General features: G+C 38.9%; 1 protein-coding gene across 1 annotated transcript in view; it reads right to left on the reverse strand.

Moving 5' to 3' along the window:
- Positions 1–19,374, reverse strand: part of SPON1 (spondin 1) — a 315,970-nt gene that overhangs the window by 223,691 nt on the left and 72,905 nt on the right. The gene's annotated exons all lie outside the window — the stretch shown is intronic.

Consider the following 19,374-nt stretch of genomic DNA (forward strand, 5'->3'; position numbering starts at 1 on the left):
AAACCACAGACAATTTGACCTGGAAGGGTCTTTTGGGGAAAACCATCTAAGTCCAATGGGTCTTAAGTGCCAACCCCAGTTGATTGGTAGTAGCCTGGAGAATCCCAGGGACGGGGTAGCCCGGTGGGCTGCCATCTCTGGGGTCGCACAGAGTTGGACATGACTGAAGCGACTTAGCAGCAGCAGCAGCAGGCTGTATCATGAGTAGTGTTAATATTAAGAGATAACATTTACTGAGTGTTTAGTATAGGCTAGGCACTAAGCTTCGGAGAAGGCAATGACATCCCACTCCAGTACTCTTGCCTGGAAAATCCCATGGATGGAGGAGCCTGGTAGGCTGTAGTCCATGGGTTCGCTAAGAGTCGGACAAGACAGAGAGACTTCACTTTCACTTTTCACTTTCATGCGTTGGAGAAGGAAATGGCAACCCACTCCAGTGTTCTTGCCTGGAGAATCCCAGGGACAGGGAGCCTGGTGGGCTGCCGTCTATGGGGTCGCACAGAGTCAGACACGACTGAAGCGACTTAGCAGCAGCAGCAGCAGGCACTAAGCTGAGTACTTTATATGAATTATTCATTAAATTTTCAAATACAATTTAGTGAGACTATATCCATATTGTATTTATTTTACTTAAAAACTTTAAAAAATTCTTTAGGAAAGCAGTTAAAAAATTGTCATATTATATATTTTCATCACTTCTCTCTCTTCCTTATTTACTACTCACTCATAAGAATTTTATATATGTTCTTTTGAATATATATATATACATATTCAGTTCAGTCACTCAGTCGTGTCCGACTCTTTGCGACCCCATGAATTGCAGCACAACAGGCCTCCCTGTCCATCACCAACTCCCAGAGTTCACCCAAACCCATGTCCATTGAGTCAGTGATGCCATCCAACCATCTCATCCTCTGCTGTCCCCTTCTCCTCCTGCCCCCAATCCCTCCCAGCATCAGAGTCTTTTCCAATGAGTCAATTCTTTGCATGAGATGGCCAAAGTATTGGAATTTCAGCTTTAGCATCAGTCCTTCCAAAGAACACCTAGGATTGATCTTCTTTAGAATGGACTGGTTGGATCTCCTTGAAGTCCAAGGGACTCTCGAGTCTTCTCCCAACACCACACTTCAAAAGCATCAATTCTTTGGCGCTCAGCTTTCTTCACAGTCCAACTCTCACATCCGTACATCACCACTGGAAAAACCATAGCCTTGACTAGATGGACCTTTGTTGGCAAAGTAATGTCTCTGCTTTAGAATATGCTGTCTAGGTTGGTCATAACTTTCCTTCCAAGGAGTAAGCGTCTTTTAATTTCATGGCTGCAGTCACCATCTGCAGTGATTTTGGAGCCCCATAAATTAAAGTCTGACACTGTTTCCACTGTTTCCCCATCTATTTCCCATGAAGTGATGGGACCAGATGCCATGATCTTCGTTTTCTGAATGTTGAGCTTTAAGCCCACTTTTTCACTCTCCTCTTTCACTTTCATCAAGAGGCTTTTGAATTCCTCTTCACTTTCTGCCATAAGGGTGGAGTCATCTGCATATCTGAGGTTATTGATATTTCTCCCAGCAATCTTGATTCCAGCTTGTGCTTCTTCCAGCCCAGTGTTTCTCATTATGTACTCTGCATAAAAGTTATGTATATATAATTTATTTGAAATTACAGAGTTGTTTTGTATTTTAATATTTCTGTCACATAATCTTTTTTCCCCCAAACGTTTTATTTTGTATTGTTACAGCCAATTAACAAGCAATGTTGTGATAGTTTCAGGTGAACAGCGAAGGGAAGAAGGGACTCAACCACACATAAACAGATATCCATTTCCCCCCAAACGCCTCTCCCATCCAGGCTGCCACATAACATCGAGCAGAGTTCCACGTGCCATATAGTTCACTTAATCTTAGTATGTCAGTTTTACTACATGTGAATGTAACACTGATACTGCCTGCTGCCTAGTACTCCACTGAAAGCATAGACCACATTTTACTCACCATTATCCCACTGAGGGGCACTGAGCTGACTTCCAGCTCTTTTCCTCCACAAACATTACTGTAATGCAAATCCTCACGTTGCTCTGCTTTTGAACCTACATGAGAGTTTCTCAGTAATATAAACCATGTAGTGGAACTGTTGCTTGTGAGGTTGTGGGTCTAGCCATATTAATTTTACAAGTGGTACCAGATTGTTCTGCAAAATGGGTATACCTATTTTTATTTCACAAGCTATGCACACGTGTTCCCATTTCCCCCTATCCTCACTAGTACTTGTGATTACTGGACTTTCCAATTGTTTCCAATCTGATATAAAATAGTAGCATGTTTTCATTTAATACTAGCCAGTTTGAGCATTGCTTTATAAATTTATCAGGGTTCTTCTGGGAATTGCCAGCTCAGAATCTTTACCAATGGATTTTTCTCTTTTTGTCGGTTTGTAGGACTTTCTTGGTATGAATTGCTCATCGTTGACAAACATCTTTGTGTCACCTAGCTGTTTATCTTATACTTGGAATTCTTTAATAACTTTTATATAGTCAAATTTATCAATTCTTTTCCTATGGCTTGCACTTTTTTGGTCTTGCCTAAAAAACAGATCAGAAAGACATTCTCTAGTATTTTCTTTCATAAGTTTTGTAACTTCATTTTCACACAGGTCTTAAATCCATTTAGAATTTGCTTTTTAATATCATGGTGTAGAGATCCAAATCTATTTTCTCCATACTGTGAGCTACTTTTTAAAAAGTTAATTAATTTTTTAGAGTAGTTTTAAGTTCACAGCAAAAGTACAGGGAGTTCCCGTATATCCCATTCCCATACATGCTTAACCTTCCCCATTATCAACATCAGGCACCAGAGTGGCACATTTGTTACAACTGATAAGCCTACAGAAACCTACACTGATACATCATCACTCAAAGTCCATAGTTTACATTAGTGTTCACTCTTGGTTTTGTATATTCTATGGGTTTTGACAAATGTATAATAATATATATCCACCATTGTAGTATTGTATTGATTAATTTCACTGCCTTAAAAGTCCTCTGTGCTCTGCCTGTTCATCCCTTCCTTTCCCCAATCCCTGGCAATTATTAAACTTTTGTTGTAATTTTTATTGGTTTCAGGAGGTTTTTTTGTTGATCTTTCAGATTTTCTTTGTAGACAATCATGTTGTCTGCAAACAAACACAGTTTTATTTCTTCCTTTCAAATCTGTATCTTTCATTTCCTTATTTGTTACATTACCTAGGATATCCAGTATGATGTTGAAAAGTAATGGTGAGGGGAGACATCCTTGCCTTGTTTTTGACCTTTGCAGGAAAGTCTCAAGTTTCTTACCAATAAGTATGATATTAAGTATATGTTATTTGTATGCTCTTTATCACGTTAAGGACCTTTATCTCTATTCATAGTTTGCTGAGAGTTTTTACCATGAATGGATGTTAGATTTCATTCAATGTTTTTCCTGCATCTATTGATGTGATCATGTGATTTTTCTTCTTTTGCCTGTTGATGTGATAGATTATATTACTTGATTTTTCAAGTGTTGAGCCAGCCTTGTATGACTGGGATAAATCCCACTTGGTTATGGTGTCTATTCTTTTCACATACTGTTGTATTTGATTTTCTAATATTTTACTGAGGAATTTTGCATCTTTGTCCATGAGAGATATAGGTTTGCAGTTTTCCTTTTCCTGCAATGTCTTTGTCTATTTTTGGTATTAGGGTGACACTGGCCTCAGAGAATGAGTTAGGAAGTAGAAAATTGGTATAATTTCTTCCTTAAATGTTTGTGGAATTCATCAGTGAACCTGTCTCAGTCTGGTGCTTTCTGTTTTGGAAGGATTTTATTATTGATTCAATTTCTTTAAAAATTTTTTTCTACTTTCTTTATTTTTCTATTTCTTATTTTGTGAGTTTTGGCAAATTGTGTCTTTCAAGGAATTGGTCCATTTCATCTAGGTCATCAAAATTGTGAACATTCATAACATACCTTTATTATTCTTTTAGTGGTCATGGGATCTGTAGTGATGTCCCTTCTTTCATTTCTAATATTAGTAATTTGTGTCTTCTCTGGTTTTTGTTCAGTTAGCCTGTCTAAGGGCTTATCAATCTTATTGATCTTTTCAAGAGCCAGCTTTTTGGTTTTGTTGATTTTCTCTGATTTTTTTTCAATTTCATTGATTTATGCTTTAATTTTTTAAATTATTTTTTCCTCCTTATTTTATATATTTTTGTTTTCTTTCTTTAGTTTCCTAAAGTGGAAGCTTAGATTATTGATTTAAAGTTTTTCTGCTTTTCTATGGAGAAGGCAATGGCCCCCCACTCCAGTACTCTTGCCTGGAAAATCCCATGGATGGAGGAACCTGGTAGGCTGCAGTCCATGGGGCCACTAAGAATCAGACACGACTGAGCGACTTCACTTTCACTTTTCACTTTCATGCATTGGAGAAGGAAATGGCAACCCACTCCAGTGTCCTTGCCTGGAGAATCCCAGGGGTCGGGGAGCCTGGTGGGCTGACATCTATGGGGTCGCACAGAGTCGGACACGACTGAAGTGACTTAGCGGCACAGCTGCTTTTCTAATATGTACATTCAATGATACAAATTTCTCTTACGTGCTGCTTTCATTGCATTGTGCAGATTTTAAGTTGCATTTTCACTTTCATTTAGTTCACAATATTTTAAAATTTCTTCTGAAATTTCTTCTTTGACTCGTGTGTCGGTTAAAAATGTGTGGTTTAATCGCCAAGTATTTGAGGATTTTACAGTTACCTTTCTGTTATTGATGTCTAGTTGATTCTACTGTGGTTTGAGAGCAGATATTGTATGATTTCTATCCTTTTAAAATTTGCTAACATGTGTCTTATGACCCAAAATGTGATCTATCTTATTGAATGTTCAATGTGAGCTGGAGAACAATATGTCATCTGCTATTGTTGAATAAAGTAGTCTATAGATGTCAATTAGATCCAGTTGATTGATGGCACTGTTTAGCTGAACTATGTCCTTACTGATTTTCTGTCTGCTACATCTGTCCATTTCAGATAGAGGGGGATCAACATCTACAACTGTGACAGTGAACTTATCTATATCTATAGTATTTGCAGTTCTATCAGTTTTTAGCTCACATATTTTGCCATTGGTATATATGGCAAAAAAATCACCACATGAGTCTAGTTAACATCAGTCACCATCCACAGTTATACAATTTTTTCTTGTGATAAGAAATTTTAAGATTTACTCTCTTAACAACTTTTGAATATGCAACACAGTACTATTAACTGGAGTTGTAACGGTCTTGATTTTGATCCACTGACAATCTTTTAATTCGTATATTCAGACCACTAACGATTCAGGTGACTATTGATATAGGCAGATTAATATTTACCATATTTGTTGCTTTGTTTTTTGTTCCTGTTTGTCTTCCACACTTTTTCTATACTTCTGGTTTTAACTGAGAATTTTACATAATTCTATCTTTTCTTTCTCAGCATATCGGTTGTTCTGGAGTTTTCAGTAGATGTTTACAACTAATCCAAGTTTACTTTCAAATATCACTATACTGCTTCAACGGAGAAGGCAATGGCAACCCACTCCAGTACTCTTGCCTGGAAAATCCCATGGGCAGAGGAGCCAGGTAGGCTGTAGTCCATGGGGTCGAGAAGAGTCGGACACGACTGAGCGACTTCACTTTCACTTTTCACTTTCATGCATTAGAGAAGGAAATGGCAACCCACTCCAGTGTTCTTGCCTGGAGAATCCCAGGGATGGGGGAGCCTGGTGGGCTGCCGTCTATGGGGTTGCACAGAGTCGAACACAATTGAAGCGACTTAGCAGCAGCAGCAGCAGCAGCATACTGCTTCAAAGATATTACAAGTGCCTTGTAATAACAAAATACTCCTAATTCCTTCCTTCTTTCACTTATATCATTGCTTCCAATCATTTCACTTACACATAAACATGTATAAGCACATATAGACATAAATATATATAATTAAATACATCATTGCTATTATTTTGAATAAATTATGTTAGATCAATTAAGAAAAATTAAAAAATTTATTTTACCTTAATTTATTCCTTCTTTATAAAGATCTGAGTTCCTGACCTATGTTATTTTTCTTCTCTCTAAAGAATTTTAAACTTTCTTGCAAGGTGGGGCTACTGGTGACAAATTCCCGTTTTTTTGTTTTTTGTTTTTTTTTTGTCTGAAGAAGAATTTTTATCTTTTTCAATTTTGAAGAATAATTTCATAGGGTATTGAGTTCTGAATTGGTGGCTTTTTTCTCAACACATTAAATATTTCACCCCACTCTTTTCTTATTTGCATGGTTTCTGAGAAGTAGGACATAATTGCTATCTCTGTTCCTCTGTAGGTAAGGTGTTTTTTTCCTTCTGGTTTCTTTCAATACTTTTTTATCTTTAATTTTCTATAGTTTGAAAATGATATGCTTGGATATAGTTTTTTTTTTTTTTTTGGCATTTATTGTTCTTGGTATTTTCTGAGCTTCCTGGATCTCTGGTTTTGTGTCTGATACTAATTTGAGGAAATTCTTAGTCATTATTGTCTCAAATATTTTTTCTGTCCTTTCTTCTCCTGGTATTCCTATTATACATATGTTATGCCTTTTGTAGTTTTCTCACAGTATTTGTATTGGGTTTGTTTGCCAGAAAGTTTGTTTGCCGTTTTCCAGCTCACCTTACAGAAAAGGCTGAGTTAACTTTTTGGCCAGCCTAATATATTCTGTTCTGTTTTTTTCAATCTTTGTTCTCTTTTTTTTCAATTTTAGTACTTTTTGTTGCTATATCCTCAAGCTCACAGATTCCTCAGCTGTGTCCAGTCTCCTAGTAAGTCCATCAAAGGTATTTTTCATTTCTGTTACAAAATTTTTGATGTCTAGCATTTCTTTTCGGTTTTCCTTAGGATTTCCATCTCTGCTTACATTACCTGTCTGTTTCTGCATGCTGTCCACTTTATCCATTAGAGCCCTTAGCATATTAATCATTGTTGTTTCAAATTCCCAGTCTGATAATTCCAATATCCCTGCTGTGTCCGTATCTCTTCAAAAGTGTTTTTTTGCCTTTGGTTTGCCTTTTAATATTTTATTGCAAGGTGCACACGATGTGCTGGGTAGAAGGAACTGAAGTGAGTAGGCTTTTAGCAACACGTAGACACACCTTGTGTTTTTAAAACTAATACAATTATGTAAAGTTTAAAAATAAAATAAAATTAAAAAAAAATAATAAAGTAAAAAATAAAAAAATAAAAATAAAAATTGGAGGATAATTGCTTTACAATATTGTGGTAGACTCTGCCACACATCAGGGTAAATCAGTCATAATTATATATATATATCCCTTCCCTCTTGGCCCTCCCCTCACCATAAGATAAACCTTGCTTTATTGTGGCTCTACTTTATTGCATTTCACAGACACTGCATTTTGTATAAGTTGAGGGTTTGTGGCAACACTGCATTGTCAGATGATGGTTATCATTTTTTAGAAGTACTTTAAAATTAAAGGCAAGTCTTTTTTAGACATAATGCTATTGCACACTTAATAGACTATAGTATATTGTAAACATAACTTTTATATGCCCTGAGATACCAAAAATTTCATGTGATTAGATTTATTGCAATCTCTACTTTATTGCAGTGGTCTGGAACTGAACCAATAATATCTCTGAAGGATGCTTGTATTAAGGTGTCAGGGAGAGGAAGTGTTCTATGGTCTCACTCTTTTGGTGACTTGTACCCCTGGACTATGAATTTCACATGTGCGTCTCAGCTTCCCCCCACTGCTTAGGTGGGACTGGATGGCTGGAGTTGTATATTTCCCTTCCCCCAGATAGGCTCTGGTGAAATATCTTCTGAGAGCAAGGACTTGTTAAGAAGAACAGAATGCTCTGGTGTCTTCAAAAATAGTTCCTTTTCTGCTCCCCTTGCCAGAAGCATGAAGAGACTTTTCTCTGATATTCACTTTATGCACTTACTAGAGCTCCTGTAGGGGAAACCCATAAAAGTTATTCCCCCTCCCCACCAATGACTAGGGATCTCTGGAGTTTCTAACTCTCAGACCTGTCTATATTGAGCCTCAAGCAATTCATCCATTATAGTTCAGGCTTTCCTACTTTGATAGGTGCAGGTTTCTGCTCTGGGAGGTTGTGATTCTCCACATCCTCCATCTACCTCTCCAGTTCGAGGGCAGCAGTTTTCCCTGTGGCCGTACTTCTCTCATGGATCTACAAAGAATTTTTGATTTTTCTGTTTAATCAGCATTTTATTTGTTAGGATGGAGCTGCTGCTGCTGCTAAGTCGCTTCAGTCGTGTCCAACTCTGTGCGACCCCATAGATGGCAGCCCACCAGGCTTCCCTGTCCCTAGGATTCTCTAGGCAACAACAATGGAGTGAGTTGCCATTTCCTTCTCCAATGCATGAAAGTGAAAAGTGAAAGTGAAGTCGCTCAGTCGTGTCTGACTCTTAGCGACCCCATGGACTGCAGCCTATCAAGCTCCTCCGTCCATGGAATTTTCCAGGCAAGAGTACTGGAGTGGGGTGCCATTGCCTTCTCCAGTGACTTCTAAACTCCTTACATGTGGGCCTAGAAGCTGAAAGTCCATACTGTAATCTACTTTTAACACCACTTAATCCATCTTTCCTCTACTTTGTGATGCCACTTTTGTCATGTAAAGAGTGACCATGAAATTTATTGTCCAAACAAGGATGAACAAGTTTGTTATTGATAATTATGCTGTGACAACTTTCAAAACTGGAACTTTCCCAGGCAAATGGGGCATATGTTCAACTTAATAATATACCAGGTTCCCAAATACTGACATTATTATTGAGCAGTCTACTCTGGTTCCTCTTCCCCAAAGCATTGTAATATATTTTAATATCTTCATTCCTTGTTCTTCATTATCAACACTGTGTAATCTCTTTGTGCATCTTTATTTCTTCATAAATGGCATAAATACACTAAAAACTCCTTTGCTTCTCTGTCATTTTATCTTCCTGATGTGATAAAACCCCAGCCACTCCTGCCTGTGCAGTTCAGTGCTCCTGGACAAAGTCATGTAATGACGCCAATTGTCTCCTATATTAATCTGACTCCTAGCCTCAGGTCTGCCCTGGACTCTGCTGTATATATCTGGTAAACCATTACCTTTCCACTGTCAACAACAATGATTTCAAATCTCCACTCTCTGTAAATCTCTTCTTTCGCTCTTATTGTATTACCTTGCCTCTTACTTGATAGAAAAACAGAAGTTATAAGATTTAAAGTCCTTCACTTTCCCTTCTGTATCTACCCTGTCCTTTTTCATTCTTGTTGTAACAGAGGAACCTCACTTCACTTTCATCTCTGCTCTCATCCATCTTCCTAACTCTAACAATTACCCCATTTCTCTCCTCCAGATTCAACTTTCGTCCCAGCCGAATCATTCCCATTAATTTTGTAAGCACATTTGAGTCTTTCCTGTTGAAAAAATCAAGACACCTTCACTTAACTCTTCCTCTGCCTCCAGATATGGTATTTTCTCTTCTTTCCATCACAATAAGTAAATTGAATGAATTGGCCATACTGCCAGTCTTCACCTCCTATTCATTCTCATCCTAGTCTGGGGTGCTTGGGAGGTACCTCATATTACTAACACAGCTCTAGCTAAGGCCATCAGTGGTTTCTGCAGTGCTTCACCAACTAGATCTACATAGACCTTCTTGACTGTCCTCCCACGGTTTCTCTGTCAGCTCCCCCTTGCCCTCTCCCCACCTCCACTTTCCTATTCACTGTCTCTACTTTCTTTGGCTGCTGATCCTCCTCTACTGACCTTTAAATTGAAATTACTCAAAGCTCAGCCCTAACTTTCCTATTCCGACTTTAGCCCTTCTCTGTAGGTGACCTCATTCAACTCATAGCATTGCTATCTAAGTGTGTATGATTCACATGTTTATATTTCCAGTCTTAGCCACTTCTCTGAGCTCAAGTATGTATCTCCAAACTTCTATCTGCTACTTGTACTACCTCTTGGTTAAAAATCTCCAAACTTCTATCTGCTACTTGTACTACCTCTTGGTTAAAACATACCTCAAATCCACCTTGGCAACAACTAATTTATCTTCCCTCTAACCTGGTCCTGCTCCAAGCGTGCAAGTCAGAAATGCAGGGTGTCACCCTTGGCTTTTCCCTCTGTCTCACCCTTCATATCCAAATGCTGTCCATGTTAGCTTCCAAATGTCTCTTGAACTCCTACTACCATCCCCATTACTACCATAGACTACTATCCTTACTACTTCAGACTAAGGTACATCGTTTTTAACCTGAACTAATAGAAAATTATCCTAACTGGTCTCCATACATCTTCTCTTGCCTTTCTTCAATTTGTTCTCTGTACTATAAGCCAGAGTGATCTTTTAAAAGCACAAGTATATTATCTTCCTCCTTAGAACAATTCAACAGCTTTCCATTGTTTCCAGAATCAAGACTGAAATCCTTAAGAGTCAAGTCCCCGCCTTCCCACCTCTCCAGCCTCATGCCATCTCCCTGCTCGCTTTCTGCACTTGGCTATTCTCATCTTGTGATTTCTCTTGAAAAAGCCTGGTCAATTACTTTTCCCTTCTTCTTCCTTCCCTTCCTCCCTTTATCTCAGCTCACTCATCCATCTCAATGAAAAATCTTCTCTGTCTTCTTTCGTTGTGGCAATTTTTCCTCTTATGTGTTCTCATATATCATCCCTCTCTCTTCAGACATTTCAGCACTTCTAATTTTGATAGCATTTGTTTGAGTTCTTAACTAACATCTACTTCTCTGATAATCTGTAAGCTACATGAGGGAAGGCATTCTGTCTCTTGCTTTTTATCTTTGCCTGTTTCCTCAGCACTTAGCACCATGCCTGATGCCTAAGAGGTGTGCACTGAAGATCTAGGTATTCTGCCTCTTCCCTTTAATTGTGGGATGGCTGTACATCCTGGCTGCAGTATCTGTCTTTACTCCCTATTCAGACAACTCCCTGGATATCCTTCTGACTTTAGATTTTGTTTTTCCAGATGATTACTAATAGCCTTGATAATATTAGTAGTTTTCATTTTTGACCACTTTCTATTACCTAAGGACTTTACATATATGATTTCCATTGTCTTCCAATAATTAAGCACTATTAATCAAGATTTCTGGGAGAAATACCAATAACCTCAGATATGCAAATGACACTACTCTTATGGTAGAAAGTGAAGAGGAACTAGAGAGTCTCTTGATGGAAGTGAAAGAGGAGAGTGAAAAAGCTGGCTTAAAACTCAACATTCAAAAAATGAAGATCATGGCATCTGGTCTCATCACTTCATGGCAAATAGATGGGGAAACAATGACACTTGATTTTCTCAGGCTCCAAAATCACTGCAGATGGTGACTGCAGCCATGAAATTAAAAGATGCTTGCTCCTTGGAAGAAAAGTTATGACCAACCTAGACAGTGTATTAAAAAGCAGAGACATTACTTTGCCAACAAAGATCTGTCTAGTCAAAGCTATGGTTTTCCAGTAGTCATGTATGGACGTGAGAGTTGAACCATAAAGAAAACTGGGCACTGGAGAATTGATGCTTTTGAACTGTGGTGTTGGAGAAGACTCCTGAGAGTTCCTTGGACTGCAAGGAGATCAAACCAGTCAATCCTAAGGGAAGTCTGTTCTGAATCTTCATTGGAAGTACTGATGCTGACGCTGAAGCTCCAATACTTTGGCCACCTGATGCAAAGAACTAACTCATTAGAAAAGACTCTGATGCTGGGAAAGATTGAAGGCAGGAGGAGAAGGGGGCAACAGAGGATGAGATGGTTGGATGGCATCCCTGACTTGATGGACATGAGTCTGAGCAAGCTTCAGGAGTTGGTGATGGACAGGGAAGACTGGCGTGATGCAGTCCATGGGGTTGTAAAGAGTTGGACACGACTAAGTGACTGGACTGACTGAAGCCTATTCTTGAGGAAACTACTGTCATGCATATGGATGAAATAACCTGTTCAAATCCCACAGTGGTGGAGCCAGGGTTTGCCCTCAGCCACATCTGCTCTAAAGCCCTTGCTCTTTTCGCTACACCACTGTTAGGTTCTTCCTAATAGTGTCATGTTAAGTAAGGATTTCTCTCGAGCCAAGTTGAGTCTTGTGGAACCACCCATACTGGACTAGCCCACAACAACTAAACACCCCACTCCAACACATACACATAAGTACTTGGTAAATGTAATTCTGCTTCTTATTTTCTTAAAGGGCATTTAGATTCCCTTCTGCAGCTTTGTTGGTATAAGTGTAGATTTCCCACATTGAGATTGTCTTGGAATTGCACAGTTGATCTCCCTGAGACCCCCTCTACTGGTGGTTACAGAGAAATTTTCCAGGTACTTTTAACCTTAAATCTTTAAACTTCTTGAGAGGGTTCTGGGTGACTATATTGGGAAAGCCAGAGGGAACTAAAATTTAATTAGCACCTACTATGTGCCAGGTACTTAACATGGTCACATCTTTGAATCCTTGATGGGAATAACTATTCACATAGATAAGAAAATAAAAGTCAGAGTGGTCTGGTCTGGATTCTGACTCAGGGATGTCTGAAAGTAAAGCCTGCGCCTCTGAAAATATCCCAGTGGGGATAAGACTCAGATCCTTGGCCCAGCACTGAAACAAAGAAGAATGTTTGCCAAGCCATGGAAGCCACCTTAGGCAAATACGATGGTTTATCTACAGCTTCAGTTGCCAGATGGTAGTTGAGATTATTGAGATTGAACAGAAGGGGTTATTTCCTTCAATTCAGAGGATGCTCCCAAAGTTGTTTGTTTTTCAGAAAATATCAGCTTTATTCAACAAACGTTGGGCCTATCAACACTTATTCTTATCCCTTTTCCCGCTTTCCAAACATCTCCTCATTTGTCCTGGTCTAGAGAAGACCCACTTTGGTAGCCACCAAATAAAAGAAAGTCACTTAAAAAGGATTCAGCACTTGTTTTGATCTGTGTCTTCCTTTCTGAGTACTTGGGACTAGAAAATTAAAACATATTATAATGGGTGGCTGTGTCTGATAGTAGTATTATGGGTGATTCTTGCTTCCTTTCTATGCTTTTTGTAGTTTCTGCATTTTCTAAAATGGTGATGTATTGCTTTAAATGAAGAGGTGTCTAATTTTAAAGGGACTTCATTACAACATTCAATGGGTAAAGTTTCTTTTTTTTAAAAAAAATGTAAGCTAAAATAAATCTTCCCCGGTAAAGTTAAAGTTTAAAGTGACTGGGGAGAGATTTGTAAGTAAGGTAGGCTGCTTGACTCCCTGTAAGAGAGAGAAATTGGGAGACTCGCAACTGGTCCTCACCCAATTAGGTGAGGTAGCCAGGTAAGGTAGACCCAAATTTAGCCAGGTGAACAAGGTTTAATATCCAGAATATTGGGCAACCTATCATTAAGGAAAAATGGTTGGGTATTTTGTCATGAATAGGCCTTTTCAAATATTAGGAACTTTTCATGCTATCTCATTAGCATGACTTTTTAAGGCTTCCAAAACTTTCCAATTACAATCCTGAATCACCTACCATAACCATTTTGAAACCTATATCATGCGTACCTTTACCTTCATCCTATTTATGGCCTCACTTTCTTTTCAGACTCGCATGCACAATACTTCTTTGCTACGTCTAATTTTGGCTCCCCTCTCAACTCTGACCTGGATTCTCTCTCCTGACATGTTGTCTCACCCTTTCTGGTCTGACAGATGTAATTGTCAGGAGACCAACCCGTATACTATCAAGGTCCTGGATAAAGTCACAAGCTTTCTAAAAAGTGGGTGGACCACGGCAGCAGAACATCCAGGAGAATACTATTCAGAAGTCCTTGTAGTTGGCATCTTCGACGTTTGTCTTCCAAAAGCAGAACCCTAGAGATCAGAACTAGTGGTCAGGATCAGGTGTTCAGTTCCCACATGAGAATCATAGATAAGTCAGATAATTGGAACAGGAACCTGGAATGACATCCACAGCAGGAAAATGGTTCCACAAGCATGGCTTGGAGAGGAGTTGGCAGGAGAGGTTAGATTTTTGCATTGGGATAAGAAGGAACTTCTGCCTGGTGGGGTTGGAATTGATATAAAACGTAAGAAAATAACTCCAGAGCCCAGTGGTCAATGCAGGGCACCATGACCAAGGATACCTATCAGAGATTGAGATGAGGAAAGTGGTTGCTTAAGCAGCTGTCCTCAAGTCCTTATTGATCTAGGGAGTAGGTGGTCTGAGTCTGAAGGAAAGGGCAAGTAAATACAAATTGTTAAGTCAGAGAGGGTAAGGGAAATTGGCGGTTAGGGACCAGGTTAGAGAATGAGAGAATATACATCCTATTGCATCATCTTATTCATATTTCTTCTCTAGAGGTTTGTGAGAAGTAGCGGGTTCTCAGTATATAGCTAGGTGTTTCCCTAACACCTTAGCTGGATTGTATTAACACAGGAGAAAGATACTCTGTAGAGGAGAAGCAAGAATATAGGCATACCTTGGAGATACTGTGGGCTTAGGGTCAGATCTCTCTAATAAAGTGAACATTGCAATAAAGTGAGTCACATGAATATTTTGGCTTGGTACATGAAGGCTGTATATCATCACCCTGCTTATTTAACTTATATGCAGAGTACATCGTGTGAAATGCTGAGCTGGATGAGGCACAAGCTGGAATCAAGATTGCCGGGAGAAATATCAATAACCTCAGATATGCAGAAAGTGAAGAGAAACTAAAGAGCTCTTGAGGAAGCTAAAAGAGGAAAGTGAAAAAGCTAGCTTAAAACTCAACATTCAAAAAACTAAGATCATGGCATCCAGTCCCATCACTTCATGGCAAATAGATGGGGGAACAATGGAAACAGTGACAGGCTTTATTTTCTTGGGCTCCAAAATCACTGCAGATGGTAACTGCAGCCATGAAATTAAAAGACATTTGCTCCTTGCAAGAAAAACTATAACAAACCTAGACAGCATATTAAAAAGCAGAGACATTACTTCACCAACAAAGGTCCATCTAGTCAAAGCTCTGGTTTTTCCAGTAGTCATGTACAGTTGTGAGAGCTGGACAATAAAAATGGCTGAGTACTTAAGAATTGATGCATTCAAATTGTAGTGTTGGAGAAGACTCTTGAGAGTCCCTTGGACAGCAAGGAGAGCAAGTCAGTCAATCCTAAAGGAAATAAATCCTGAATATTCCTTGGAAGGTCTGATGCTAAAGCTGAAGCTCCAATACTTTGGCCACCTGATGCAAAAAACCAACTCACTGGAAAAGACTCCAATGCTGGGAAAGACTGAAGGCAGGAGGAGAAGGGGAAAACAGAAGATAAGATGGTTGGATGGTATCACCAACTTAATGGCCATGAGTTTGAGCAAACTCTGGGAGATGGTGAAGGACAAGAAAGCTTGGCATACTGCAATCCATGGGGTCACAAAGAATAGGATATTACTGAGTGACTGAACAACAAATAAAAATTATATTTACAATGAAAAATGCTCATCATCACTGATTATTAGAAAAATGCAAATCAAAACTACAGTGAGGTACCACCTCACACCAATTAGAATGGACATCATCAAAAAATGTACAAATAATAAATGCTGGAGAGGGTGTGGAGAAAAGAGAACCCTACTGCATTGTTTGGGAATGTAAACTGGGGCAGCCAGTATGGAGAACAGTATGAAGTTTCCTTAAAAAACTACAAATAGAGAAACCATATAATCCAGCAATCTTACTTCTGGGAATATACCCAGAAAAGACAAAAACTCTTCCTTCAAAAAGATACCACACCCCATTGTTCACAGGAGCATTATTTACAAAAGCCAAGGCATGGACGCAACCTAAACGTCCATCAACAGATGAATGGATAAAGAAGATGAAACACACACACACACCCTGGAATGTACTCAGTCATAAAAAGAATGAAGTAATGCCATTTGCAGCAACATGGACGGACCTAGAGATCATCGTACTAAGTGAAGTCAGTCAGACAAAGAAAGACAAATACCATATGATATTACTTTTATGTGGAATCTAAAAAAATAATACAAATGAGCTTATTTACAAAACAGAAATAGACTCAAAGACTTAGAAAGCAAACTTATGGTTACCAAAGGGGAGGGGAGGGAGGGATAAGTTAGGAACTTGGGGCTAACATATACAGAATACTATAATAAAATAGGTAACCAACAGTGACCTACCATATAGCACATGATATACAATATCATGTAATAATCTATAAGGGAAAAAGAATCTGAAGAACAGATGTGTATATAACTGAATCAGTTTGCTGTACACCTGAAACTAACATAATATTGTAAATCAAATACACTTCAATAAAAAATTAAATTTAATTTTAAAAAATTTAAAGGTTAAAATTTAAAGAAGAAAAAATTATGTTTATTGTATACTATACTCTATTAAGTGTGCAACAGCATCATGTAAAAACCCACAATCTATTCATATTTATTAATAATACTTTATTGCTAAAAAATTCTAACCATGTGCACACTGCTATATTTACAATGAATAGCCAACAAGGACTTACTGTATAGCACATGGAATTCTGCTCAACGTTGTATGGCAGCCTGGATGGGCGGGGAGTTTGGTGGAGAATGGATACGTGTATACATATGGCTGAATCCCTTCACTATTTACCTGAAACTACCACAACATTTTTAATCGGCTCTACCCCAATACAAAATAAAAAGTCTTAAAAAACCTTAACCATCATCTGAGTCTTTTGCAAGTCATAATCTTTTTGCAATAATAACATCAAAGATCAATGATCACAGATCACTACAACAAATACAATAATAATGAAATATTTCAAGAATTACCAAAATGTGACATAGAGACATGAAGTAAGCATATATTGCTATAGAAATGGTGCTGATAGTCTGGCTTGACCCAGGGTTGCTGCGAAACTCCAATTTGTAAAATATACAATGCCTGCTAAGTACAGTAATGTAAAGTGTGGTAAAATGAGGTATGACTATACTTGTTTATTATAGGACAATCAGAAAATGCAAAGAAGCAAAAATTATGAAATAAACAATATTCACAATTCAACTACCCCCAAGACAGTTATTACTATTTGATGTTTCTCTTTTCCGAATATACACATACACACAAACATACATGAAATCCTAAAAAAACAGAAGTACACGACACTGTCTTTTTCACTCAACAACACGTTGTGAACGTCCTTCCTTTCTACTCAGTATGTAACTCAACACAGTCCTCTATGGCTGCAGAAGGCCCCATGGTATGGACAGCACACAGTTTACCTAACAAACTTCAGAGTGTTGAACATTTTATTGTTTACAATTTGGGGTTATTGCAATTATCTCTTACAGCTAAATTTCACATCTTTAATTTTCTGAAATTAATGCCCATTATTGTTATTGGATCTGCCCAGGAAGGGACTTTGAAACACTTCAGTAAGATCTGAGAGAGCACCCAAAGAAAATTACCCCAGTCATTAAATCACCCCTTTCCAGTTTCCCATGTATATTTTCTCCAGCTGAAAGTCATGGAATGAAAGATATAATTGCTTTGTCTTTTATGGAAGAGTTTTCAAGACAGATTTTTAAAAATTAAACAATGATTTTACCTTTATGGCTCAATAGAGTTCATTATAGAAAAGTGTACAAAAATAAAAAAGGGGAAAATAGTCCCCTACTGGCTCAATAATTTTGGTTTGTTTCCTTCTAGAGTTTCCTCTGTTTATACTTTGAAATTTATACACAGTTGTATTCATAATTTGTGTATAATGTTATCTTATTTTTCCTGTTTGTCCTAGGAGCCTTCACATTTTCCCAGGGTTTTATCAGTTCATCAGAAATATCGTTTGAACATCAGTGTTGGCTGTATTCCCCTGTATAGCTTTTGACAGTGGTCCCCTCTTCTCGGCTATAAAGATTTAGGACCAAATCTGTCTTCCTTCCTTACAAAGACTGTCACCTCCCAGTTCCTCCCAGTTGTTAGAATCCCTTTCTGCTCTAGCATCTCTTCCAACAGATTATTTTTCATTGTATTCATTTTTTTTTTCTTTTACCCTTTCAGCTTTATTTTTTCTTTCCCAGGGCATGTCCCCCACCTCCCAGACCAGAGAAGCACGTGAGAAGCTGAGGAAGGAACAGAGGGGAGGTGGCCATGAGCGTCACAGGGGGCCCCTCTGACGTTGCTCTGGGTACACAGCCTTCAATCCACAGAGGTCAAGTTCCAAGAGCTGATGGATATTTGCTCCCCATGAAAAACAGATTAATTCTGCATGCTACCTGGGTGGTTTCACATTCTGAGAATGAACACAGCAGGCCAAGCTTGGGAGCAGGGCTGGACCAGGGCACGTGGGCAACCCGAGCAGGCTAATAACCTGGCCCCTCCAAACGATATTCTCTAAATATCTGCCAGCATTCATCCAGGGGAGAGGCTGGGTGCTGTGTAGCGGGAGAGGACACGGAAGAATGCTGGTTCAGCACCCACCCACTCGCAGCTCGGCTCCCAGCCCTGAACACACCTTACCCAGCAGCTAAGAGGCCTGGAAGGCAGCCGAGACACCACCCCTTGCCACTTTAGAGCGCCTGGGAGTTTTGCCCCCATCACGAGGCAATGGTGAACGGCCTGGGAGAGCCAGACAGCCTATCTACTAGGGGTGTGACTCTGGCAAATTCCTTAACCTTTCTTAAGGGGTCTTCTTATCTGTGAAGTGGGGAATAATAACAATACCTTCCTCAATGGGCTGGAAGGGTTTAAATGAATTATAACATATAAAGCAGTTAGAGAAGTTCCTGGCACAAAGCTATCGCTGTTTATTATAATCACAGAGTATTATTTATAATAAAATCATTATTATCATCATTCTCATTTCATGCTTGTTCTCAATAATTCTTGTAAAGACCATTTTCTCTATCTCATTACATTTCCAGTGACATTTTAGTGCTTCTTACAAACTGGTATCCTGGCACCGGCCCAGCTGGCTAGCACCTAAATCCAACTTGGCTTGGGAGCCTAGAGTTCAATGGACAGGCTTCCGTGGGACTGGTGTGTGTGTGTGTCTGTGTGTCTGTGTGTCTGTGGGTGTGTGTCTGTGGGTGTGTATAGGGGTCACTGCCCACTTACTCCACACAGTGTATCCCTTGGTTGAAAAAGAGTCTCATCTTCCATGTGAGGATTGGGAGATGCTGAGAAAGGTTAAGATGGACTTAACCTTTCTGGTCATCAACTGGGTGTAGATAATCCTCAGTAAGAAAACATATATGTCCTTTAGAAAATCCAGGAAGAGAAGAATTCTCCTTTAAAACAGGTGAATTATGTCTCAAGGGATCCTGAGAGAAACCGTGGGGTAGTGGAG

The sequence above is a fragment of the Bos indicus genome, chromosome 15 (genome assembly GCF_029378745.1).
Source record: "Bos indicus isolate NIAB-ARS_2022 breed Sahiwal x Tharparkar chromosome 15, NIAB-ARS_B.indTharparkar_mat_pri_1.0, whole genome shotgun sequence".
In the NCBI taxonomy this organism is placed as follows: domain Eukaryota; kingdom Metazoa; phylum Chordata; class Mammalia; order Artiodactyla; family Bovidae; genus Bos; species Bos indicus.